This window comes from Denticeps clupeoides, chromosome 18 (genome assembly GCF_900700375.1).
Source record: "Denticeps clupeoides chromosome 18, fDenClu1.1, whole genome shotgun sequence".
Classification (NCBI taxonomy): domain Eukaryota; kingdom Metazoa; phylum Chordata; class Actinopteri; order Clupeiformes; family Denticipitidae; genus Denticeps; species Denticeps clupeoides.
The window spans coordinates 15165120-15191458 of record NC_041724.1 but is presented as its reverse complement, the minus strand read 5'-3'; the positions used below and the strand labels follow the sequence as shown (position 1 = coordinate 15191458).

General features: G+C 43.8%; 1 protein-coding gene across 3 annotated transcripts in view; it reads left to right on the top strand.

The window, feature by feature from the left end:
- Positions 1–26339, top strand: part of il1rapl2 (interleukin 1 receptor accessory protein-like 2) — a 229673-nt gene that overhangs the window by 58682 nt on the left and 144652 nt on the right. Inside the window, exon 1 of one of the 3 annotated variants that reach the window (XM_028960795.1) lies at positions 1301–1367. The exons of the other annotated variants lie outside the window; for them this stretch is intronic. The gene's annotated coding sequence lies outside the window, so the exon portion shown is untranslated. Of the gene's footprint in view, positions 1–1300; positions 1368–26339 lie in introns of those variants that run through there. 3 annotated transcript variants of the gene reach the window in all.

Sequence of the window (26339 nt, the reverse complement as noted above, 5' to 3'; positions counted from 1 at the left end):
TTTATGGATTCATTACTCTACTATTGAACGCTGTATCTGGTGGAACCGGGCCTCCAGTCCCACAGCCCTCTCAGTGTGTAAAGCATCGTGTGGTTGTGCATGCTGGTGGGAAAGTGTGTATGGAAAAGGCTGGATGGGGAGTAGGCCCAGATGGATCTACCCATACATTAAACAGTGTCTGTCTCTGGGGCTGATTCCTAAACCGTTAAGAGGTTAATGGTCAATGCTGATTGGCTGGTAGATGTCATAAAAACATAATATTCTGGCATAGAGCTTTTTCTGCACACTATAACCAATCTAGACTGCTGCTAATATTTAGAACATTGTTGTTGATCTGTCTCTGTAATCATCTTCTGCTCTTTTATGTTATGTTCGGCTTTGAATGCAGTTTTACTTCTCTGCACTCTGTTGTACTGACTCCTTGCGCTCACATTGTTAAATGTTAATGTCATTCGTGAGATGTATGTGATATTTATATTTACAGTGTTTTGCAGATGCCCTTATCCTGAGTTACAGGGATTAAGTGTCTTGCTCATAGACAAAACCTTATCCACCTCTTATGGAAGTCAGAACAGGACATGCAAATTAAATATGTCAAAAGTTCTCACGTTTGGTACCATGATTTCACACAAGATCAAGGTTCCGACATTGCAGCGGAAGCGCTACATGACAAAATGTCACTCCTTTAGCTGCAGTGTGAAGGGACAGTTACTAAATTTCACGTTAACTTTATCTTTCACTTTAAATTGAACATGATATTACTGCTATTTTTGTTAGTGAGTCCTTAAACAGAGTCAAACTGTATGTGAAGTGAAGTGATTGTCACTTGTGATACACAAGTGACAAAGATTTTTTAATCTTTTTGATCTCAAGACACCTTTTTTTGAGTAAATTTTATTAAGAAATGTTTATTAAGAAATGTTTTTTTTGTGGTAAGACGTACTTAATTCTGTAAACTGTGGATGAACCTACATGGAGGAAAAACATCTGAGAATGAACTGATGTGAACTGATGTGAGTTTCAGTACATTAGCAAACTAAACTGCGCAAATAATTCACTCTGCTGTGAGGTCTAGCCTGGTTTCAAACCACCATATTTAATTTTATCTACTTGGAAATGTCCAGGACAAAAGTTCGTCTAAAACTCATGCCAGTGACCTTTTCATTATTTTTTGGAAAGACTGCGGTATTACAGAGATAATCCACTCTGAGGAGCGCGTTCAAGCATGTCCGCTTTGTGTTAGAAGCTATTAACTCACACCTTGCTCTGGATTATCCCTTACATAAGACATGCTTTGCACAGATACGACCCAAGTCCTAACAGAGAGGTATAACGTGGTGTGGACCTACATCAGCGCGCAGGAGAAGGTAGGAGAAGGTAGTGAAAGGAGTGCCTGGGTGCAGAACATCACACAGCACTAATAAAAAGGGATTTGTTTTCATTAGCAGCGCTTGCCGTGTGATGCTCAGTGGTGAGGATGTCTGTGAGGGTTTAAATACCTCTTGCTCCCTCTTCCCTGTCAGCCTGCATGAAGGGTGTGTTAGCTGAGCCTGGGGAGTGCAGGCAGGACGTTTGTGGACTCAATTAAAAGAATTTGCTGCAGGGTTATGATATCATGGAATTCCAACGCTGCCGGAGAAGTCATACAAATAACACGCTGATCCAGGAAAAAGCTCACGGTATAACTTCATTCAGGGCGCAGGAGTGTACGTCTACCCTCACAAACACTGATGGTGTACACAGCGCCACCTGTGGCCAAGATGAAAGTTTTTGTTTGGAAAAAAGTCTACTTTTAGTAGTTCTTTTAGTTTTGACCCTTTTCAACTTTTTGGGGGGGTCATTCATAGTGGTCGATCAGCATGACTATTTGGAGAGCAGTTTGGCTTATATATTATGGTGGATTTTCTCCGGCTAACGAATGAGATTCAAACACAGTATATTAAATTTCAATTAACATTTAACACTTTTAGGAGATCAGCAATCTTTGAATAAATAAGATATACTGTAATATTTTGTGAATTACAGCCCGAATGAATGTGGACAGACATTGGCCAGACAAGTTTAAAGGGCAGAAATCAGCCTAATTACCAGATGGTCAATTAATCAGTTGATTTATTTATTATGAAAAAGCTTTGAATGTGTCATTCCAGTCAGCTTTTACAGATATTCCACTTCCTCATAAAACAAAATAGACTTGGCATCTTCATGACATTTTCACACCACTTGGATTTCTTTAGACAGAAAATTGAGTGATTCCAGTAATTTTTTCATGGCAATACAAAATTCAAAGGGTATAAAAAGACTGCACTCGGATAAACCAGCATTGCAATGTGCCTGTCCAAACATGTCAAAATACAACAAATGGAAAATCGGATTTAGAATATTGATCAATCTCTTAAAATAATTAGAGTCTGACCTCATCACAGCAGACCATCCCAGTTCATCCAGGGTTAGATGAAGCTCAACCACCGTCCAGTTGGCATGCTTTATTCCCCTTTTATATTATGTTTATTTGTATTATTGGATGATTGATTACAAGCAGCTCTTCCTTCTCCTTTTGTGCATGGAGTTGCCCCAGTTCCCCAGGTAGAGCTTTGACGGGTTTAATTAAGTCTCCAGGACACTCAGCCGCTGCTGCCCACTTCCAATTAAAGGCCATTGATCTCCACTCTCATGCAAGGGGGATAAAAAAATTAAATAATACAATGCACAAGCAGGTCTGAAAATAAAAAAATAACAGATTAAACACATTCATTCAGTCTATGCAGAATGAAAGACAAGTGTGTAGAATGAACATTGAGAAAAAAAGCTTAAGTGCTGTAGCCTGTGCTGCTTCGCTTATTCAGAAAAGTATGAGTGCATTTTCATTGTGCATGTGTTACATGAGGGAAATGTAGACTGATGAATGCATGATAAATGTATGGTAAAGGCCAAGTGGTGCACTAAAGCGAACACACTCATTCATAGTCAAGAGAAAATGAATGTTGGTGACAGGTGAACATAGATTGATAAATATATTCTGCAACTTGAAGCAAACTGTCTAATTATTTGAATGCCTGAATTATTACTTTGAACCCTATCTGGTCCAGGCTATAAATGGACATTGTAGTGATCCACCACATGGTAACGTCTATTCGCAACCCAGAACATGGCACACTGGCAAAACCCTGATGTAGATCAGAGACACACAAGAAACACACAAGTTTTCAGAGAAAGTGTGTGACAAAGTAATTTGCATACCTTTAGGCTGTTCAATTCCGATACTAAAGAAGGCAGCTTTAGTACAGTTAAAAGCATTACAAGCATTTTTTTAATTATTTGATTCATTTAATCATTCCTGTAACATCTTGCTCTGTTAATATCTCATGTTTCAATGGGTACACCTGCGGCTTATAGACAAGTGCAGCTTATTGATGTACAATTTCTTTTTTTTAAATGGTATTTATGGTAAGCATATCTTACAATAGACTTAAACCACCCCATGACCAAAAATCAGGAAACTGTCGATTAAAGTTCTATAAATAGGAACAAGACACTTTCACTTCTGTACTTTCTCTCTCTCTCTCTGTGGAGGTGGAGGTCAGCCTGCATGATGCCACTGCATCCGTTTATCCAATTAGTGCTTCGAATAAACAGTGTTCGTCGAGTGGCTGAGCTTTATCTGCTGCTGGTGCCCTTGAATGAGCTGCTGGGCTCCCCTGGGCCATGGCGGAGTATGTATAATGTCTGATATCTGAATATGTGTAAAGAGGCTTTTATCAAGCTACGTTCCACCATCATAACCCTGAGGGTTTTCAACCACCAACTATGCGCTCCTTACTCCCCCAACAGCACTGCAGCCCAACACAGCTACTTAACGGCATACATAAATAATCCATAAAACAAAGATTATGATTTCTCCAACAATGCACTGAGGCTCATTACAGCGGTCTGAAGGCTTGGCAGAAACCAGCTATTTGTAAACCCTCTTCTAATTGCCAGCGGCTCATTACACTTGAGGAGCTTAAAATATTGTGTGTAAAGTAGCTATGCTGTCGGCTATATATTCTGCATATAGTACCTCATGCAGTACATAACTCAGAAATAAGTATTTAAATAACTCATACGGTACATAAACCATACATCATATCTCTTGCAGTACATCAGTTATACCTCATGGTGTTTCTTCCTCATACACAGCATAATGTATACCTCATATAATAAAGTCATACCTCATAACATGTTTACAGTATATACTTCATTTCATACTGTGTGTTGTTATTTTATATTACTCATTTATATACATTTAACCAGTTATTAATTTGCTGTTGTCCTAATTTGTTGTACTAATTTATTTCCACTGTATTCTATCAACCATCATTTAACCATCTTTTCATATATGAGTGTCACATTAATCATATCTGGGTCAGTCTGAACTTGTGAGTGTATCATTGCAGAACGGCAATGCTGAAGGTCTTTCGTCGATACAACTGAGCTGACACATAAAGTCTCTCTCTACTGTACAAGTAGATATTAGAAGAGGGGGCAGTGGTAGCTGGTAAGGAAGCGGACCCGTAACCAAAAGGTTCCACTGAGCAAAAACCCGCTGCCACACTGCTCCCCGGGCACCTTTCATGGCTGCCTACTGGGTTAAATGCAGAGGACGCATTTCGTTGTGTCACCATGTGCTGTGTATCACAATGATAATCACTTCACTTTCAAAAGGAACACACCGCCTGTTCCACTTCAGACAATCCTGTACCGCAGTGCTGAATTGTCTCCTTGTACAAGAATAAACACTTTCTCATCTCTGGAACTACAAGTCAATGAGATATTTCCTAGTAGGAAGAACATTTCTATAACATATGGTCCTTCAAGCAGGATCCCAACAGCCTCCTCTGGACTTCAGATTTGGTGCACACCGTGCACGGGAAAGTCGGGACTCCTGATAACAAAGACCTCAAACTGAATTGTTGAATATAGAGGCTAAGCCCCACCAAAGGACAGAGGAGGTGACGGGATCCTGAATCAGGTAATTAAAAAAAAAAAAAAAAAAAACAGATCATTGGCACCACTTTGAGTAAAGTTGATCCCATCAAACACTGTGTCTATCTCAAATATCAAACAGTGCACATATTATACTTCAGACTGTATGATCATACCTCACATTGTACCTCTCGTGAATTGTGAATAATGTGTCTCCAAATACTTACAATAAGGTGGATATGACAGTGATGCAAAATTTAATAGGGCCAAGCCAGCTAAAAGACAGCTATAAAGTGATTGCATATTCAGGACCCACATAATATTACCGATTTTATATGTATAACTAATTTATAGCTATACATTTATATCTATGTGTATATATTTATCCAAGGTTCTGTGCAGAGTTTGCAATGCTCTCCCCATTTTGATTGTCTGTAGGTGTGTGTGTGTGTGTGGTGAGTTGATGCTTAGCTCTGTTTGTATGCCTGCCCTGGGCCTGTGTCCAGGGGTGTGTACCAGGAGCTGCGACCCTGAGCAGGATTAAGTGGTTATGAGTGTGTGAGTAATCAATATTTATATTTTCACTTTTTTTATTTACATTGTTCTGATCTTACTGAATATTTCACTTATACCTCATACCTTATTCTGTATAAAGGTCCTCAGGTCCTGTCAGCTGTACATCATGGTCCTAAAATTGCCATTTTGCTCCAGTGTACAGATAGTGTTCAGCTCCAAGGTGACCCTGGCCTCGGGTTAATTGTAGCTGACCCAGAAAAGAAGTCCGAAGTCTAGGATTAAAGCCTCAGAAATGAAACAATGTAGCTCTGTGAAATGGTGGCGCAGGAACCTTAACGCTGCACTGTGGGTCTCTCCTGATAACTCCAAGCACCTTGAATTACTGCAGGGACACGTTTCCTAATCTGTCTCTGACTGTCCTTTTTTTAAGGAGCCATTGGGAAGAAAAATGAAGGGCTTCTGTTTTCTCACTCTGCAGAGATCTGTGTACTTTTATGCCTTTGAAATGGCGGATGAGTTCTTTACCGTGTACTGGAATCAGACTGGCGAGGGAGGCATCTTTAGGCGGGTCGTGGTCAGTAGATGAGCAAAGGGTTGGGTTCATCAAAACGTACGGCAGACAAGGGTAATCCAGGAAAATAAGGTCAGGCGGCAGTCAAAAACCACGACGAGAAATAGCAGAGTCACAATATTGAGTTCGGGATGACCAAGATGGCGGCTGGGTGTTTATAGGCGCCCTTTGCCCTTTGCCCTTCCTGGTGGCATGGTGGTGGTGCAGGAGTCGTGCCAATCATTGTTTATGATGGAACCTTGACAGTCTTTTAAGTACGACCCACTAGAACAGACATGTCGACTTTCTAAGTCGTGTTCCAGATTTTAAACTAATGGGGGGTTCCAATTGAACAAAAAAGTGAGAATTTTCCAGTCAGAGGTGACAGAGGTTTATGTCGACACTATACAAAGGTTATCCTGGTTGTGAGTGAGACCTGTTTATGATTAAATAAATTGCGTAAACTGAGTTTCTTGCGTTGCTGCTGTCTTGATCTCTGCGGGGCTCTGCAGATGATTAGGTTCTTATGGAGGAGGTTCTGTATGCGGCTGGAGCCGCATGCCTGTAGGATGGCTCCTCCTTGAGAACTCAATTAGAGCAGAGAGCAGCGGCTGCTCTGGCCTTTGGCCGTCTCGGGTGTATTAACTGACTTCAAGCTGTTTCTGTTCACTGGACGAATGGCCTGTCTGAAGGTCAGGGCTATAGAAACGGGTCTTTCGCTGAACCTAATTACGTTTTTCTTCCCTCTCTCTGAATACCGTCATGCTGGAGGGTGGTGAGGTGGAGTCCTTATTGTCTTGCTTTTGCTCATTTGGACAACTCAGAATTCTGTTAATTGCCTCTAAGTGCAACGCCAGTCATATCAGTCGTCACCTTTCTGAAGGATGAGATCATGGAGCCTTCATCTCCTGTGCAGAGGTTCATTTTCCACACGACCCAGACACTGTGCCTCAAATGCCATTTTTCCTCCTAGAAGAGAAATTATATTTTGGAAAACAAGTTTATGCCAAATAATAACAGCCAGACCCTTTATATAAATCAGCGTTTCCTCTGGAGTAACATTTTCACTGCGCAAGAAAATGGCTCGGAAAATCTGCAATTAAAATGATGGAGCACTCTGATGCTGGGGACCGTTTTTTTTCCCCGCATTCGTGTACAAAAGAATCAGAACGCACCATCCTGCTCCATCATTACTGGCCTGCTGCAGGCAGGCGTCTCTGCAGAGGTGGAGCAGGAAAGGTCGTCCAGTCACAACCATCTCCCATCCTGCCAGTCCGGCGCCAGCCGTCACGGCGGGTAACAGCTTCCCTAGTGCCCGCAGTCATAATGAACACAGATCAGCAAGCCGAGATGGATCAAGGATCTGCAGAATCTGTTTCCTGAAAAATGTGTCAAAGGACGTTTCTGTATAACGCATCAGGTGAGAGGCCGAGCCTGACAGAGGCCAGCGGACGGGGGTAGGAGGAGGGCAGATTTCCCGATTATTACATACATCGCGATCAGCGTATTCACTCACTTTCCATAAGCGCTTAGGCCTACTCAGGCATCCTGGGACACTGGGTGGAGGACACACACGCGATCCCAGGAGAGACCCATGCCAAAATGGAGAGAGAGCATGCAAACTCCACACAGGTCCGAGCCGGGATTCAAACCTTATGTCCGTATGTGACTTTGTTTAAATGTCACATGTAGCACCTGGATCCAAAGAAACATATGTACTCCCCAACATGTATGTAGCTGAGAAGAACTTGAACTTGGAGGTGTAAAGTAAAATCACTGCCAACTGCACGCCACCGCCAAACATAATCTTCACACAAGCTAAAGTATACAAAGGTGAGTGTAACCAAAAGATGAGTTTAACCAATGTGTCACCAATGTGTATAGGGGTGGTAGTAGCCTAGTGGGTAACACACTCGCCTATTAACCAGAAGACCTGGGTTCGAATCCCACTTACTACCATTGTGTCCCTGAGCAAGACACTTAACCCTAAGTTGCTCCAGGGAGACTGTCCCTGTAACTACTGATTGTAAGTCGCTCTGGATAAGGGCGTCTGATAAATGCTGTAAATGTAAAATGTAAATGTCACGGGTGGGCTGGACATGGCATGAAGGAGGACGCATTCGCACAATCACAGGACAGGGGTTTAATACAAACTTCACAAGACAGGGGAACATCTACACGCACAATGACCCGACGGCGAACAGACACGAACAGGATAGTTATATGCAATTATATAAATATACACCAGGTGAACACGATCAGGGAACATTACACAAGACGAACATGAAACTCCGGTCCGGACTCCGGATCCGGAGTAAACCCCTGCCGGTCCGGATCATGACACAATGAGATGAATGTATTATACTTGACTGTTTATTTACTGAATATAAGCTATGCAAATTAATCAGAAAACCCATGTGCACATGAGGAGATGTTCTCTTGAAAGAACCATTTTCCAGGGGGGTTACGACTGATCATGTGACCCTGTCTACATGCTGATTGGGATGCCATTTCTTTAACATTTCACTTTAATATATGTGTGTGTGAATGCGATCTGTCCTTAGAAGTGCATAGATTTCTACTGTTAATCCTGACATCTTTTTTTCTTTTTTTTGCATCTACTGGAGGCAAAGTACTTTACTGTGCTGAGAGGTACAGAAATGCTCATTTTCCACCACACAGAACAAGGGGATTGGGTTTGCACTCCTGTCCAAATCCCACAAAAATTCTCCCTTCCCATCTCAACTAATAAACCATTAAACATTTGCGTTGTTTAATACACTGACATAAATTGAGTGTCATTGTGCATTTGAATCATTGTATTTTACAGCTGTAATCTTATCCGATCAAATCCAACTGAATCAAGGCCAGTAGAGATTCATACCGCTAGTCAGGAGTCACATGACCTTGCATGGTCCACCGAATTTTCTGTATATATCAAAGGCTGCACTATACTTCCACAAGGACCTTGCATGAGCCGTTAAGTTTCATAAGAAGTTTATTTATTGATTTATAGGGGTGTTCATTTCTGGTTTGGCTCAAGGGGTTGAATTTTTTTTGTTGAAATATCTTTCTGAATTTCTGAATGTAAATGTTTCTGTGTTAAAATACACCTGGTGCACTGAAAATAAAATGTTACATTTAATGCTGCGAAAATTTGGTATAGCCCCCCCACTTTAACCTGACATCCTGAAACGAATACATAATCAGGCCTCATGTTTTGTTCTGTTTTACCCAAAGTTTAAAATATCCAGAGCAAAGCTGGAAAGTCTTCGCTTGAACCAGCCCCTGAGCAGATGACCTTGTGCCTTAGAATTGGACCTGCAGACTCTGTAATTGGGTTTATTTGACTGTACAGTGTTTTCTTGTGGGATGGCCCAAATCACAGTTTAGGCTTCTGTTTTTGCAACTTTGAACATAGCAGCAGACGAGGTCAGTGTTATCTTACTGATGCTAAATGAGATCTTCCATTGCCATTTTTACTTTTTTTTTTATTTAAAAAAACTAAAATGGCTTTGAATAGAAACATTACAAAAAGAATACTGAAAAATCATTGACAAAGTATGTAATAATGATGAAGTCGAACCCACGTATGCTGATGCCCTAGAAGCGTAGTTTTATTCCTTCTTTCTTTTTTTTACTGCAACAGTTTTCAGGTCTACTAGGATCGCTGAAAAGGATTTAAGAATCAATAAAGTGTCAGACTTGGGTTAAGAAATGCAACGCACTTCAACGCATGTGTGCAGATATTCCATTAATTAACAACCATTCCCATCTTACAGCTTACAAAATATCAAAATTATCATATACCATTCAACGGTACTCCTGATCAGAAATGAACTAAAATGTTCATCACCCTTAGTGTTCTTATATTCTACATTTATTGAAGTCTTCACTCAAAAGGTCAAAAATAAATCCTTTTTTACCATTATATTGTCCTTACATCAACATATATTGATTGTTGGACAACCTGTTCTATAAATATCATCATGAGATTTATAAGCAGCTGTTTGCATGCAGTGTGTATGTGTGTGGGTGTGTGTAAGTTCATCAGGACTCATCATCCTCAAGACACACCCACTGATCCACACTGTGAATTTGATTAACTGAATTAGACCATATTAGCCATCTCAGCCTCCTTTTTGTCGTGTTGCTTGAAGTTGGAGTACTGAAAACTTCTAATACTCAATTAACAAAGTAAAACAGGGGGACCCAACAAAGGCCGAAAGGCGAAATGTAGGCAAGTACAGACAAAATCATACACAAACAGGTATTCAAAGGATGAGGGAAGTCAAGGAACAAAGGGAACAGATCTCAAAAAAAGAAAAAGGAGAAATTTAAGAAGAAGCAAATAACGCACAGAGACAAGGACTTACCAGACATTGTATACACACACAAGTTTTATGTCTCATATATACAGTAAAACACTTTTTAATGTTTATTTCCCACGTCAATCACAGTTCACTGTACAATACCTCTCACATATATTTTATTAATGCTATATTCCAAAATCGACACATTGAGCTCAAGATTAGAAGATGCTTGTGCCTTCAGATGTGTTTTCACCACACTGTTTATCTTTACTACACTGTAAATCATCCCACACTCAGTGATTACCCACTTCTGAACCATTACACTCCTAATGACTATTCTGGAGCAGGTGCAGCCTCAGAGCTCGCTGTCATCTGTGCACACCCCGAGCCTGTCAGCAAATCAGAACGCTGCTTTCCGGGCTGCTCTTTGAAGACGGGAAGGCGTGTTAGTCTCATCATCAATAATGCAGAGTTTACATCTGAAATCACACGCTAACGTGTACCAGCCGCATTTAAATATTCCTTCACCGCCAGAGAGGAGCTGCTCTCAAAAATTCTAACCACCAGGTTTCAGGAGACCAGCCAGTCAGAATTAAGGTGCAGGGCTTCACCGTTGTTGACTTTATGTGGCTTTTTGGTTATGTTGAATTGCATTTAAATGTCAACGTATGCACAAATGTGGGTTCCTAGGAATAAATTCACATTCTTTTTTTAACACTGATATAGTAAAATGTGCGTTTTATGCAATTTGTGTTGGCCTTAAATTTATGCTGTCTGGACAACAAAATCTAAAATCTATAGGCTTTTTGGCCTATAGATCTATATGTGACCTTGATGACCTGACCATATTTGAATGTTCAGTTTGTCTGCCTTTATATCTGTATGCATAGTGTAGATGTCCGTGTATCATAGATTCTTGTCCATTCCCTGTAATTATGCAGCATCAGCCTTCTGCTCAAAAGAATACGCCGGCTTTGGTATTATTAGTATTAATTATTATTCAGGTATCTTGTAGGAGGGTTGCGGATGAGTTGGCTGAGTGACTGCAAGCTCAGATATTGTGCACTGCTGATGTTCTGTGCATAGTGATTTAATTCAGAAGCAAGTCTAATTGGTTTACTTTAGCTTGTTCAGAGTAGGCAGAAGTAAATCCACTTAAAGTGTTTTAATCTCCAGTTTCTGATTTCAGACATAATTGAAAATGATGAAGGTACATCAGCTCTGTAGTGTTTTGTCTGAATTGGTTGATTTGTATAGATCAACTTTTGCAGCTTTGTAACCTGAAATGAACGTGCATAACACTGTGCAGGAAGCAAAAAATGGCTGATCTGAAGAATTAAGTGTGAATGAGTTTGCTTTCATTGGTCCACTGTGATCCATTTTTCTGATATGAAAAATGGCTGATCTGAAGAATTAAGTGTGAATGAGTTTGCTTTCATTGGTCCACTGTGATCCATTTTTCTGATATGAAAAATGGCTGATCTGAAGAATTAAGTGTGAATGAGTTTGCTTTCATTGGTCCACTGTGATCCATTTTTCTGATATGACGAGTTTAAATGTGTTGGTGGCAGGAAGCTACTTTGCCTATAAAATTTCTAAAAAGCATTGTTGTAAAAGTCGCAGTGTGTTTTCACACTCAGAGTGTATGAAAGAAGCAGCGGCTTAAATGCCGGAATTTACAGTAGTCTGACAGTCACACTGCCTGCTGCACATAAACAGCACGCATGGATTACATGCAGTAAAGTTGTGTAGAGTTGGTCTAGGCAGCAGGATGGTGTAGGCCGTCAGAAGGACACCGTAGCTGTGAGAAGCCGCCCTGCGGCCCTGGATGCTGCAGGTACAGAGACAGGGTGTTTCTTAGAGTGAAGTGTGGAACTTTAACAGGCTGCTACATCATCAAATCCCCACAAGGACTGTTCCAAATTCCAGGATCCAAGGACCAAGTCCTTCGCTCAGAGACATTTTCAAGGATTTGTGCATTTCAATGCTAACCTTGACAGGTTGGCCAAGTTCACTTCTTATAAGGAACTGTGTTTTTTATTGTTTTTCCAAAAAGTTGCTCACAAGAATTAGTATAATGACTTAGATGTAGTGTTGTTTTCCTCAACTAAAAGTTTGACAAATTATCTTCGACAATGAACCTTTATGTCATGACAGAAATGAGATGCAATGTAAATACTGGTCATGTGATGAAAGTAAATGCGCTTTACAAAATAAAAGCTATAGTAAAATGTCTCTTTATTTCTTTTATTTCTAATTAAGTATGCAGTATTTCTGTTTCTCATCTCCAATCTAGTTGCAGAAATGACATCACTTCCTCAATCCCAATTTGCGGCATTATTTAGATTTCAGAATTTGTGAACTGCACTTGTAAGCAGATGACTTGGACACATTTTCTTTACAATGAAGTGGAAAAGAAAACAGAATGTGCTGTTGAAAAAATGCTCAGACTTAATTTAACTAGACTAAAATGAGTGTGGTCATGTGACAATTTTTTTTATTTTTAAAATTTGTATTAACATTATTAATCTCAAAGTAAATTGCTTCTCTGCTTTTAACCCATCACCTAAGACTAATACTTGGAAGGACTGGTCCTCTCAGTCAAGCACCCTTGACTGAGAAAGTTATTTTCATTGTGATACACAGCACAGCACATGGTCAATGAAATGTGTCCTTGGCTTGGTGAGCAGTGGGGAGCAGTGTGTGCTTTGCTCGGTGGCACTTTGGTGGATCGGGATTCGAACCGGCAACCTTCTGATTAAGGGGCTGCTTCCTTAACGGCTAGGCCACCACTGCCTACACAAAAGATGTATACTGCTGGTTCCAGGAAGGTCAACGATCCATAGGAGAACCATTCACCACAAGCAGAGCAGAGCAAAACTTCTGACCTGACAAACCAAATCAGTGTATATTATCCACTGTTGTATTGGCCCTACCTGAGACAGTTCTTTTCCCCAAACCTGGTCTTGCCTTGGAATGTAATTTAATAGGATTTAATATAGCCTCAAACCTTGTTAAAATCCCATAAAAACAACAAAATTCACTACTGATGTGAAAAAAACTGGTTCAGGGTTGTCAATAAAACTCACTTTGATTTATATGAAGTGGGACGCTTACAGCTTGACAGCTTTTCACTCATATTAAACTTTGATACAGTTAAGCATCAGTGGTAAAATGTTGGGGATTTGTGATCAAAAACATGGGTTTGAGATCAAAGGACCTCTAACAATAACAACAACATTAATATACATAGTTCTGCATACAATTAAAATCACTATCACTTACTTTCCTAATCTTGGTTGTTAATGCCGGTGCCCATCCAGGGACACAAGGTCGAGGGTGAGAATTCACCCAGACTGCCGCAGGGTAATTAAAATCGTGGTCTGTTAAAGAAATGTATTAAGTTAATGTTCATGTTTGATATTAAATATAAAAAATTAAGTATTTTCTTTGTCTGAAAAACTATTGTGTACAGATATTTTTTGTGGAATTAGGTACAGGCTTTTTGTGGTGTTCTGCATGTAGTAGGAGTGTAGTTTAAGCTTATTTTGAGTGAAAAAATACATAAATGCAGATTACATTTTGAACATAAAATTATGCAAACCGCTTCACATATTTGCCAGTTTATGGTCCTTTAATTCTGTATTCCACTTTAGCCCTGATATACGTTCATTCATTTAAAAAGAGCGCCACAACGTCCCAAGATGGCGGCTTTATTGATGTATTCGTTGCCATAGATGGCTCAATTCAACGCAACATCTAGTGTATGTGTATATATCTATGATCAATGCAGATGCCTCAATAAGGAGATCCACATACTGATGAACCATTTCCATCACTTGAGCTTAATGCCCATTTTTGGGTCTCACGTTGAGAAGTGCTGACCTTGACATTTACTCAAACGCATCTACTTAAGCAGTCTTGAGCGCTGGAGAGCACCGTTCTCAGAAGGAAACTGAAGTGTGTGATCCGTCTTGTTGGTCAGTGTGAGAGCAGCAGGCTAGACTTGTACAGTGGTAGAGTGGCTTGTCCTGACTGCAGATTTTCTCAGTGTCACATAAAAAACAGGTTTTTACTCAATTCTAAACTTCTAAAAACAGGTTTCAGACATGAGATAATAACTTCCAGACCACTTCCTGATTGGCACTCAGTTATGGGTTAAATTGGATTATGAATCAGAATGTGATAACCCTTCTCAGAATGAGTTCTAAGTCCTAAGGGGAAGCAGAATACCTGTTATAATATATGGCTGGCTTTGTAATTTGTGATCTTCTGTCAGCTCACCGCTGTCTGTCCTCACCTGTCTAAATGGCTTTTATGTCAGTGCGGCACACGGCAATGTTATTAAATTCTGTCAATATGTAATGTAAAAAGTAAAAGCATTCCTCGCATCTGCCTCTTCTGCCTCTGTCAACCCATATTCGCACCGAGCTTTTGAGTGTTGCGTTGGAGGCCATTACAGGAAGTAATTTATAAGCATGGATGGATATTATTGCTTATTGAATCAGTCATTTTTAATCTCTGCCACCTTCCAGGAGAGGTAATATTTCAGCTGGATGTAGTGTCACTGCTTATCAAAACTCCAGTTCTTCAAAAGGCATTTAGTCACGGGCTTTCTTGCTTGTAATGTGATTAAAAACATTTTTAATGGCCTCGTTCGTCAGCAACGCATCAGATCGATCAATTAGGCAGATTAATTAAGTTAACCCAGGAGGGCCTAAGTAGTGCCTGAAACTGCACAGAGCGGAGGCTTTTTCTGAAAGCACAGCGAATGTGCTGAAGCATTTCTGAGGCGAGTTTGATTTACTAAAGGAAATTAAATAGCCAAGATTAAAAAACACACACGCGCACATTCAGAAAAAAATGTCTCCTGAGAGCATAATTATCTGCTGAATATTAATGAAGGACTGAAAACCGCCAGTGTTGTCCTGCTTTCATTTGCTTCTTCAGAACAGCCCCCATCTGACAGATCTGGCCACTTGAAATAATGTCACCCTGGCCATAGACCTGCACCCTTGGATGACATCAACTGTCATGTCTTTTATGTTTTTTCTTTCTTTTATATAACTTCCGCACCAATGCATTCACACTCCGTTTAGGGGAGAATTCAGTTTGGGTATCTGAGGGTGAAATTAAAACAGGTGAAAAAATGATCCCACTCTGATCCCACCCCCTGTGATGGCTCTGTGCTGAGTGATCAGACATATGGGGCAGTTTGTCACGTTGCACAGAAACTGGAGGATGCGAGTGTGGCTTTTAATAAAAGAGTTTGTAGGAAAGGAGGTTCAGCTGAATCAGAAGTCAGGAAATCAAGAGCGAAACAGAGGAAATATATGATAATATCTGTTGGTGGAGAATATAAACTGTGTAGGGACGGTACTTTGCTCAGCGGCACCTCGGCGGTTCGGGGATTCTAACCGGCAACCTTCTGATTACGGGGGCCGGTTCCTTAACCGCAAGGCCACCGTTACGCCATAGGACCATTGTTAGATTTACTAGACAGTGGCAGGGCATTGGTGGCCAAGCGGTTAAGGAAGCAGACCTGTAATCAAAAGGTTGCCGAATTCCGATACGCCAAGGTGCACACACACTGCCCCCCGGGCGCCTGTCATGGCTGCCAGCTGATCACCCAGGGTGATGGGTTGAAAGCAGAGGACACATTTTGTTGTGTCACTGTGTGCTGTGCTGTGTTTACCAATAACAATCACTTTACTTTCACTTCACTTTCACTGCTCTCTAAGGATTTGAAGGGTCTTGGACAGTGGTTAATTTAATCATGTGGCATCATAGAAATGATCTTTCCTTGACAATCTTCTGTCTTGCTGTGAAAGCAAGAAAAAAATACTGATTTCTGATCCTGCCCTCTGGTCATGAGGTGGCTTTACAACAGCTGGATCTGTGACGAAAGTAATGAACATATGAGGACTGTTCATATCAGCGAAAGCCAGCATAATTCAGATACATAGATAACTTCTGTAAATAAAATGTACATTAAGTGGAGGGGTACCATTAGTGGGGCATGATGGGAATGTTAATGCATCGCACTATGCGACATTATCTGATGCTGCAAGTGGAGTGTCGTGTCCACAAGGGGGACAAGAGGGGACAGCACTCCTCTTACAAGTCAAATGTCATCCTTATAAATAGCATCTTAGCTGCTGCACCGCCACGCTAACACTCATAGCTCATCTGGGGTTAGTCCTGACCTTTTCTGCGGCATGGCTGTGTGTGTTCTGAGGAACAGGTTACTGCATGCCAGACCAAATAATGATGGAGGTTCCAATACATCTTGCAAAATATAGAAGAGAAAGGGCACTTTTTATAACCACCACTAAATTACGGCCATACTTAAGGCTGTAAAGATACATAAACCAAGACAGAAGTCATGATTCAAAGTCTCACAATCTTGCAAGCCGGCTCTCATTATATTAGCTATGCAGTGAACTGTTATTTCATTTCACAGTTGACACCATAGCATGTATACGTGTGTACACGATCACATTTTTCTGTTTAGTTTGTAAGTTAAAGCAAATAATGCATCCATTTTATTTGGGGGCTTTTTTCCGGTCAGACATGTTTTGAAAAATGAATTCTTCATCTCTTACATATAAATATGTATAAAAATTGGTCATAAGTGAATGGTTTATTTGTCTGTTTGTGTTGTATAAGCGAAAATACTGGTGCTGATTAACTGTTACAACCTTAGTCATAAAAAAAATAAGGTACTGCGCACAAATCTCCATTATTGGGAGGATAAACACTCTGTGATCATTACATAAAATAAATTCTTACATAAATGCATACGTACATGTATTTCCTTTCTGACTACAGTCGGTTGGACAGGCCGCTAATGAAGCAGGAGAACAGGGCGATGCGTCTGGGACGTTATTCTTACCTTGACTGTGCCGCTGGCTCGCCAATACACAAAGGTGCTAACTAACCAGAGGCAGAGGTGGTGACAGTGTGTGTGTGTGTGTGTGTGTGCTCTCTGTGCTCTGATTTTTCTCCCTCTTTGATTGTGCAGTCAGAGCAAAGCAGATGAAAGTATTAGGGTCATCTCCCACCTCCTCCTCGAACGCGTCTCCACCAGCCGCCCACACCACTTCCTCTCGCAGCTCCTGCCTACGGCGCGCGCCGGCATGAAAAGAAACAATCGGGGGATTAGGAGTGTGAGGAAGCCCCTGGAAGCAGATGGACGGTGGTGCTTGGCGTGATTTATTTGAGGAAATGCATCTATAAATACTCGCAACACGTCAAATGATTCTTATCAGGCAGTACTCTAAAAAGATTAAAAAAAACAACGTCCTCATTCACTTCACTGACAAACACATCAACTCCATCCCACCAACCTACTGCCAGTTAGTGTACAGGGCTGCTTCATTCCCAGATTATTCCGTTTTCCTAGACAAAGAAAAAAAATTTATTTTCCCCCAAAACTTAAATGTGAAGATAAAGTAAGAACAGATAAGGAAAGAAACGATGATCCTTTATTAGTCCCACAAGTAGGAAATTTACATTGTCATGACAGAAACAAAGCGACAGAGAAAACAATAGCATAGACAATATGCTGACGGTAAAATATTAAAAAGTTTAATAATCAAATAAATATTCCAAGAAAGGAAACAGTTGATGTATATATGTACAGAGTGGATATACACATATTGCACACAAGAAAAAATGGAAATGGCGTGTGGATGTGTGTGTTTGTGTATGTCCATGTATGTGTAGTCAGCTGTTGTAGAGCCTGACAGCAGTTGGCATGAAAGACCTTCTGAATCTCTCCGTCCCACATCGTGGGTGCCTCAGCCTGCCACTGAAGGAGCTGCTCAGTCCTGTCAGGGTCTCCTGCATGGGGTGGGAGATGTTGTCCAGCAGGGATGACAGGCCAAAAGTTTGGACACACCTTCTCATTCAATGTGTTTTCTTTATTTTCATGACCATTTACATTTGTAGATTCTCACTGAAGGCATCAAAACTATGAATGAACACATGTGGAGTTATGTACTTAACAAAAAGTGGAGACCTGGCCTCCACATTCACCGGACCTGAACCCAATACAGATGGTTTGGGGTGAGCTGGACCGCAGAGTGAAGACAAAGTGGCCAACAAGTGCTAAACACCTCTGGGAATGGCAAGAGTGTGCAAAGCAGTAATTAGAGCAAAGGGCGGCTATTTGGAAGAAACTACAATATAAAACATGCTTTCAGTCATTTCACCTTTTTTTATTAAGCACATAACTCCACATGTGTTCATTCATGATGCCTTCAGTGAGAATCTACCAACGTAAATGGTCATGAAAATAAAGAAAACACATTGAATGAGAAGGTGTGTTCAAACTTTTGACCTGTACTATATATGTTCCTGCTATTCTTCAACAAACTGTGTTTCTGTGACAAACCTTGTTGTCAATTTTGTTGTTGATTTCTAATATCTGAAAAAAGTTTGGGGAAAAGTTGTGACACATTGATAATTGTAATAGAATTAAGTGTGACTTTTCTTGTCTGTGTTATCTGAGACTTGCAGCTTTATTTGTTCCTGCATGCAAGGTGCAGCTGTAGGTGCTGGGTGGAGTTTTTGGAGCCTATCGGGGCTGTGCTGGCGTCTGAGCGGGCCAACCATTGTGCTATCAGCTTTCATTCCATCTTTGACGGGTCGCCAGTTTTCTCCAGTTACATCACTGCGCCATTTCAATTTTCTCTCCCTCCTTTTTGAGGCACTGTGCGCTCCACGCCTGTCACTTCTGATGCTTCTGCCGGGCGTCCGCCTACAGCCCAACAGCTGTCATCTCCGCCACCCGAGGTTGGCGGATGTTCAGCACACCTTATCTCAGCTTTCGCCTTGTGTTTCCTGAGGTTTTGATCATTGGCTGGTCCGCGGCTCGGCGCTGTGAATTACCTGAGCCGGTTTGAAGTTTGTCGATCTGGTTTGCCGGTTGAGTTTGGGTGGATTTGTTTATTTCACTCCTCTCTCATTCCTCTTGTTGCGTGTGGGGTTTACCTTCATTCTTTCGGATCACTTGCAGTTGGTGAGGAATATGATGAGATCCTTTCATATCTTGTTTGATTTATTCTGATTGTATCATAATGACTGTCACTTTTGCTGTTTTTTTTTTTTTTTTTACCTCTGGGAATAATGTATGGGAGTAAAATTGTAAAAAATTATATTTGTATCATTTTCAGTGTGAATATTTGTAAAATGATTGTAAAATGATACATGATAAATGGCATTTGCTTGCATATCAATAAAATCTCACATAAAATTACTAATAACAAAAACTTTCATTTCAAAGTGAAACATACAAATGACTAATACAAACCTGAAATACCTGTGCTTTGAAAATCCAATATTTTACTAGATTAAACACTAATTAAACATTAATTCTGTGTTATTTTACCAATACTTAAGCTTATTAAGTAAATAAGATTTTTTTATTCTTATTCTTACAGTTATATTTTAAGAAGGATGTACTACATATAGTAATATATAGGAACTACTCGATATAAATTTGATGTTTTAGCATTAGGTGCTAAATGTTGCCTTGTGTTGTCTCAACTTGTACTTTGCATATTTGTCTGTCCATCTAAAGCCTGGGGAACAGTCAGTGTCACTTCAGTGGCATCATTACGATTATGGGGCCGCTTATTTAGCCACTAGGCCACCACTGCTACTACTCCATTCCCACCTGGGCTGTTTTTGTAAAATGTGCGGGGTGCTTTAAGAGAGCAGCGTTGTTGTGATGTGGGTGGCCAAGTTCTTTATGAAAAAGTAGAATGAAAAATCTGACTTGGTCATATAGGGAAATGCCTGATGCAGATGCTGAATCTGAAGACCTCGCTTGGATGCCGCACTGAATTTCAAGGCTGGAATTAGTAATTAACAATAATGGGTATTCCATGTTCAAGGCAGACTCATCCGGAGAATATATATATATATATATATATATATATATATAGAGAGAGAGAGAGAGAGAGGGAGGCGATAATGACATGGTGCTCAGAATTTTGCAGGAAGCAGATAAGGTATTGGCTCATTTTTAAATTACTGCCCTGTAATTACCAGGATGTCCTTGAGAGCGAGATGAGAATCTCGCTGACCTTTCCTGACGCGGAACAGGGGGCGCGCTTGGCGACGGAGTTTAATCTCGCCGCTCAGGTGGCGGCGGACGTACAGTAGGAGTCTCCCACAGCGTCGGGCCTTTGAAAGTTAATCCTGTATCATAATGGCTGTCGCTGTCAGGTCATTTGTACGTTTTTGACAAACGACAGCCTCAAAGGTCAAGTGCGGAAGTGATAAGAAAACAAAGCCTTCAGCAAAACCTGACTCACACGGGGAGGCCGCCTGTTTACTTCTGTTTATGCTGCCGACGCGGCACACGCCAGACTGCAGAAATATAAATCTGGACGAATCAATCACTGTGTTCGCTGTGCCACTGTGAACATAACCAGCCCCGATGGCGGCGGCGGCTGTGACTGGAGATGTTGCTGTTGTTTTTCTGATTGCAAGGCCGCATCCCCACACCTCCCCAAGGGCCAGATTTGATAAATTAGCCCGATGGCACACATCCAGGGGAACAATGCATCTTTGTTTCAACATTTTGTCATTGTGATTGGAGTTTATATTAGCGTCATACCAATAATTTATCTCCCGGCATTTTTTTTTCCCCCCTCAGCCTGTTTAATTCAGTGCAACTAGATGATCATTCCTCAGCTCGAGCTGCATTACGCCTCTGTGATTTATACGTTTCTGAAAGTGTTTGAGTAAGAGTTAATGCTGGGCTGATTTTTGAATAATCACCAAGTAAAAGTGTGGCCGCGGCGATTGTATTCACTTCTGAGCTGAAGGAGCTGTGGACACATGTATCCACCGCGTTCACATTTCACGATCAAGAAACAATATTCAATATGTGACAGCGAAAAATACTTCACACATTCAAACTACTTTCATGCGTTTTAAACACACAACATCTCTAGAACCCTTCAGTGGATCCAGTCTCCCATCTGGGTATTAACTGTGTACATTAATAGCATGTAGTTAAAGAAGAGAAAAGGAGGAGCTGTCTATGAAGCTGATTCCTGCAGTGCAATTGACCCATTAGACAGCAAGAACCATGTTCCTAAAAGAAATTATCATTTAATCATCTATTAAGGAGTTAATTAGTTGTACTAAGTAACATTTACTTTGTATAAAAAACGGGAAAGACAAATTGTATATTGTAATAAACTTTGCATTTTTTTGGTCTGGAATAACTCGGCATGGACCAGTGATGAATGGGCTGATCTGAAGTTAGTGGATGCTGAATGTGACATGCAGGTGGCCATTTAGTCAATTGTCACCTAAAGCCATATTGGGTTTTAGATCATTTTCCCCTATTTATCAGCCTGTCATGATCCGGACCGGCAGGGGTGACTCCGGATCTGGAGTTCGGACCGGAGTTTCATGTTCGTCCTGTGTAATGTTCCCTGATCGTGTTCACCTGGTGTATATTTATATAATTGTATAAAACTATCCTGTTCGTGTCTGTTCACCGTCGGGTCATTGTGCGTGTTTATGTTCACTTGTCTCGTGTGTAGTCTGTATTAAAACCCCTGTCACATGAAATCGTGCGAATGCGTCCTCCTTCATGCCATGTCCAGCCCACCCGTGACACAGCCCTGTGTGGTTGGGGTAAATGTGCATTGTTTCCTTTCTTGCATGTGCCATGGAAATGTACCACAATGTGGGAATTTCCATTTATGATGCTGTCAATGTATAAATTAAGTATCAAGAAATCGTTCGCATATTTACGATATAAGTCAGGGCTTTTCATTCCCAACTCACTGCTGCCTCTTAACGGGCATCATTTACATTTACGTCATTTATCAGACACCCTTATCCAGAGCGACTTACAATCAGTAGTTACAGAGACAGTCCCCCTGGAGCAACTTAGGGTTAAGTGTCTTGCTCAGGGACCCAATGATAGTAAGTGGGATTTGAACCTGGGTCTTCTGGTTCATAGGCGAGTCTGTTACCCACTAGGCTACTACTACCCTATCATGGATAGGCTATCACCACCCTATCACCCTATCACCCATCATGGTGACTTGTCTAACCTTGGTCTCATATCAGACATCTTCATCTTGTCCTCAGATGCGTATTTACCACTGTTCATAAAAACCTCTCGGAAAGTGTGATTGGTATTAATAATTAAGAGAAGTGGTATTGCTTTTTTGGCTCCTTTTACCTCTCGAGGAATCCAAAAAAACAACTCCTCCTCATAAACAACATTTCACTTATTTTTCATGCATGTCCAGCTGGAAACATCTTGGCCCAGGCTGTCAGTCCAGTTAACCAAAAACACTACCAAATTAGAGAAAACATATAAATCACAGATCGCTGGAAAGAAATCAGAGGAAGCCTGCTTGCAGAAACCCACCCAGTCCCATGTCTAGTGGTGGAAGGCGTTCCTGGTTGTACCAGTGCCTGGTCATCGCGGCTGTAGGTGCGTCTCCACTCGTCTTTGATGTAGTGGGGCTGTTGCGACGGGCGGAGCCGCAGCAGCCCGGGTCACTGCTGGCTTTGATGAATGCTCTGTACAGGAGAAGCTGTCAGCTTTCATTTCCTGTCCAAGCTTTCCAGCGCGAGGCGGCCCTGTCATGCACCGGCTCGGATGAACCAGGTAATGCTTTAAAATTTAACTAGGAGCATTGAGGGCGGCGAGGGGAAAAAAAAAAGACGCAGCATCAGGACCAGGAAGCAGCATTAAAATTTCAGCAGGAGGGCCGGAGCGGACATTCTGCTTTTGAAGAGCTAAACGGACGACTGGGGGCCCGGCGCTGGCTCAGCTGTTGCTGCAGTTCGGCGGGCGTGGGCCTGACAGCACCTCGCCTCCAGCTCTGCCTCTGGCCCTGATGGAGAGACTGTCAGTAACTGCGCTGGGAGGAGAACCGGGCCGCCGCGTCGCCCTCCTCCTTCAGATCATCTGGGATTGGAGGCCAGTGTGTTGCTCCTGGACCGCGGCTGCCCACCCAAATTGTCAGCATCTAACTCATTATTTTTGATGCTTTGTTCTGGCCCATGGAAAGGTCAGAGTGCAGTCGACAGGAGGAAAAGTAATTGCAACTTTGAGTTTTAACTTCTGCTTGAGTCGATTTTCTGGCTTTATATTGAGAATCTACAATACAGCTAACACTGTATGCTGTAAAAAAAACTGTTCCTGGGAAACATATAAATAAGTTCAGAATAAAAGCCATTTTTTTTAGGCATCAACAAATTGTTGGATAGAAATAGTTACTTTTTGTCACGACTACGGACTTACGGGGGAAGGAAGCGCAGAGGTCTGACATACTGGGAAGGGGTTTTTATTAACAAACAAAGAAATACAAATAAAGACTGGCGCGGTGGCCGAAAACGATTTAAACTTAAATAAAGAACATAAACAAACCCGTAGGCGTGTGGCGATTGCCAGAACTCAAAACACATAACACTAAACAAGGTCAAGTTCGTGCATAGAGTTCACGAAAATGCCAGCGACCCCGAACGGGCGGAAACTTCCGGCATTTATGGGGCGTCAGAATTGGATTCCGGTGTGGAGCCCAGCTGCAGGCAATCCTGACAGAGCCCCCCCTCCAAGGGCTACGTCCTCGGAGCCCCAACAGCACCATCAGCGGAGGCGGCGGGGCGGACGGCGGCAACCACAGGGCTCCTGCCCCGCTGCATCCTCCCCCCGGAGGACCCGGTCCCCCGGGCCGGCTCCCCGGCGTGGTCAGGCGTGGCGGCCCCGGTCCCTCGGGCTGGCTCCCCGGCGTGGTCAGGCGCGGCGGCCCCGGTCCCTCGGGCTGGCTCCCCGGCGTGGTCAGGCGTGGCGGCCCCGGTCCCTCGGGCTGGCTCCCCGGCGTGGTCAGGCGTGGCGGCCCCGGTCCCTCGGGCTGGCTCCCCGGCGTGGTCAGGCGTGGCGGCCCCGGACCCTCGGCCTGGCTCCCCGGCGTGGTCCCGCTTGGCGGCCCCGGACCCTCGGCCTGGCTCCCCGGCGTGGTCCCGCTTGGCGGCCCCGGACCCTCGGCCTGGCTCCCCGGCGTGATCCCGCTTGGCGGCCCCGGACCCTCGGCCTGGCTCTCCGGCGTGGTCCCGCATGGCGGCCCCGGACCCTCGGCCTGGCTCCCCGGCGTGGTCCCGCATGACGGCCCCGGACTCCCGTACCTGCACACAATAATCAGGGCCGATCCATCTGGGTACGTGTGGGCCCTGTCTCCACATGTCCCCTCTGACACATCTTGTGTCACCCCCTGCACCGCGCAGGGAGATTGTCCCAGAGCCTCCGGCGACTGTTCCAGGCACCCCAGGCTGGTGCCTTCTGGGACTATGCAGCCCCTCTCGCTGCCCGGCCCTGGTGCCAAGGGGGGGGCATTGCCAGACCATCCGGCTAGCCCCTTCTGCGTCCGTTGGGACAAGCAGGCCCTCTTCCTGCCTGTCCCAGCTGGGTCCTCATGCCTACCCGGGGGCTCTATGGCGCTCCACCCCTCTGGAGGCAGACGCAGGCCCATGCCTGCCCCGCCCTCCTCACTGGCTACCGGAGGACCCAGCTCCATCGCTTCCCCACCTCCCCTCCCCTCAGGAGGAGTCCCCAACCCGAACTGCACCCCCCCAAAAAATTCTTTGGGGGAGCACCCCCCCCGGCTGGACTTAGGGGTACCTTGGGGCTTGTCCACCTCGCCTTGGACCAGCACATTCGGGTCAGGAACCTCCTCCCTGGGGTTCGGCTCCGCGGCTGGGTCGCCATCTGGTGGACACAAAGAGGGGAACTGGGGGCGACATACGGACACATATGCCACACAGACACACACAGACAGAGACAGACAGAAGAGAGGGTCGTCTGGCTCCCTCTCTGGGCTCTCTGGGACCTCCTCAGGGGGCACAGCCAGGATCTCGGGAGGAGCGACCTTCTCGTCGCCCACCAGTGCTGGGTCTTCTTGCCCCGGATCCTGACTGGCACTGGATGTGGTGGAGGGGCAGAGTTCGATCCCTGGCTCAGGCCGATCAAACTCCGCCCTCAGTCTCTGTTGGAAGTCCCGAAAACTCCTGTCTGTCTCTCCCTGCTGCCAGAGGGTTGTGCTCCAGCCCCATGCTGATCCAGTCAGACACTTGAGGATGGTAGTGATCTCGTCTGTGTCTGCTGCCCCACTGAAGGGTCCCGGGACAATTGGGCGGTCCCACACGGGGCTGGGCACGTCGCTGGAGATGGTGGTAGGTGTGTGGTGTGGAGGGGGGTGGACGTCTTCTCCAGCAGGTGTGGACGCTGGTGCTGCGCTGCCATTTTGCAGGGGAACGTCCGGGCAGAGGGAATGCGGGTCGGCGACTGGAGCAGGAATGGAGGATTCCCTGCGAGGCAGTCCCGGCAGCGCAGTTGCTGGCTGGCGACCTCCCGTCGCCCTCTTCCACCAGCTTTCCTCACACTGCTGGGAGGGACGTGGGTCTCCACGGACCTCGTGACGCTCCTGGATGGGCGCGATGGGCGGAGCCATCCCGGCACCGACTGCCCAAACGGCGTCATCCTGGTCGTCGTCCGTGTCAACCTCGTACCCCCGGAAGTCACATGGGTCATCACGGACGCCGCGATGATCTCGGACGCGCACGCTGGGCGGAGCCATCCCGGCACCGACCGCCCACCGAAAATCCACGTCATCATCGCTTTCGTCATCCGTGTCCTCCCACCGGTGACTCCAAGGGTCGTCCACCCTGCGGACATCCTGGACCCATGGCGCGATAAGCTCCCATGGGCAGTACTCTGGCCATTCGGGCTGGAGGCTGCCCACCTCCTCGCTGGAGGAACGCCGCCGTTGTTGTTGCCGCTTCTCACCCCCCTGGAAGTGACGTGGGTCCCCACGGACCTTGCGACGATCGCAGACTGGCGCGATGGGCGGAGCCCAACTCTCGTCTCCCGTGCTCTCGTCGTCGTCCGTGTCGTCCCAGTCCACGGGGAGCCTTGCCAGCAGAGCGCAGAGTTCTTGGCTCGACATGCC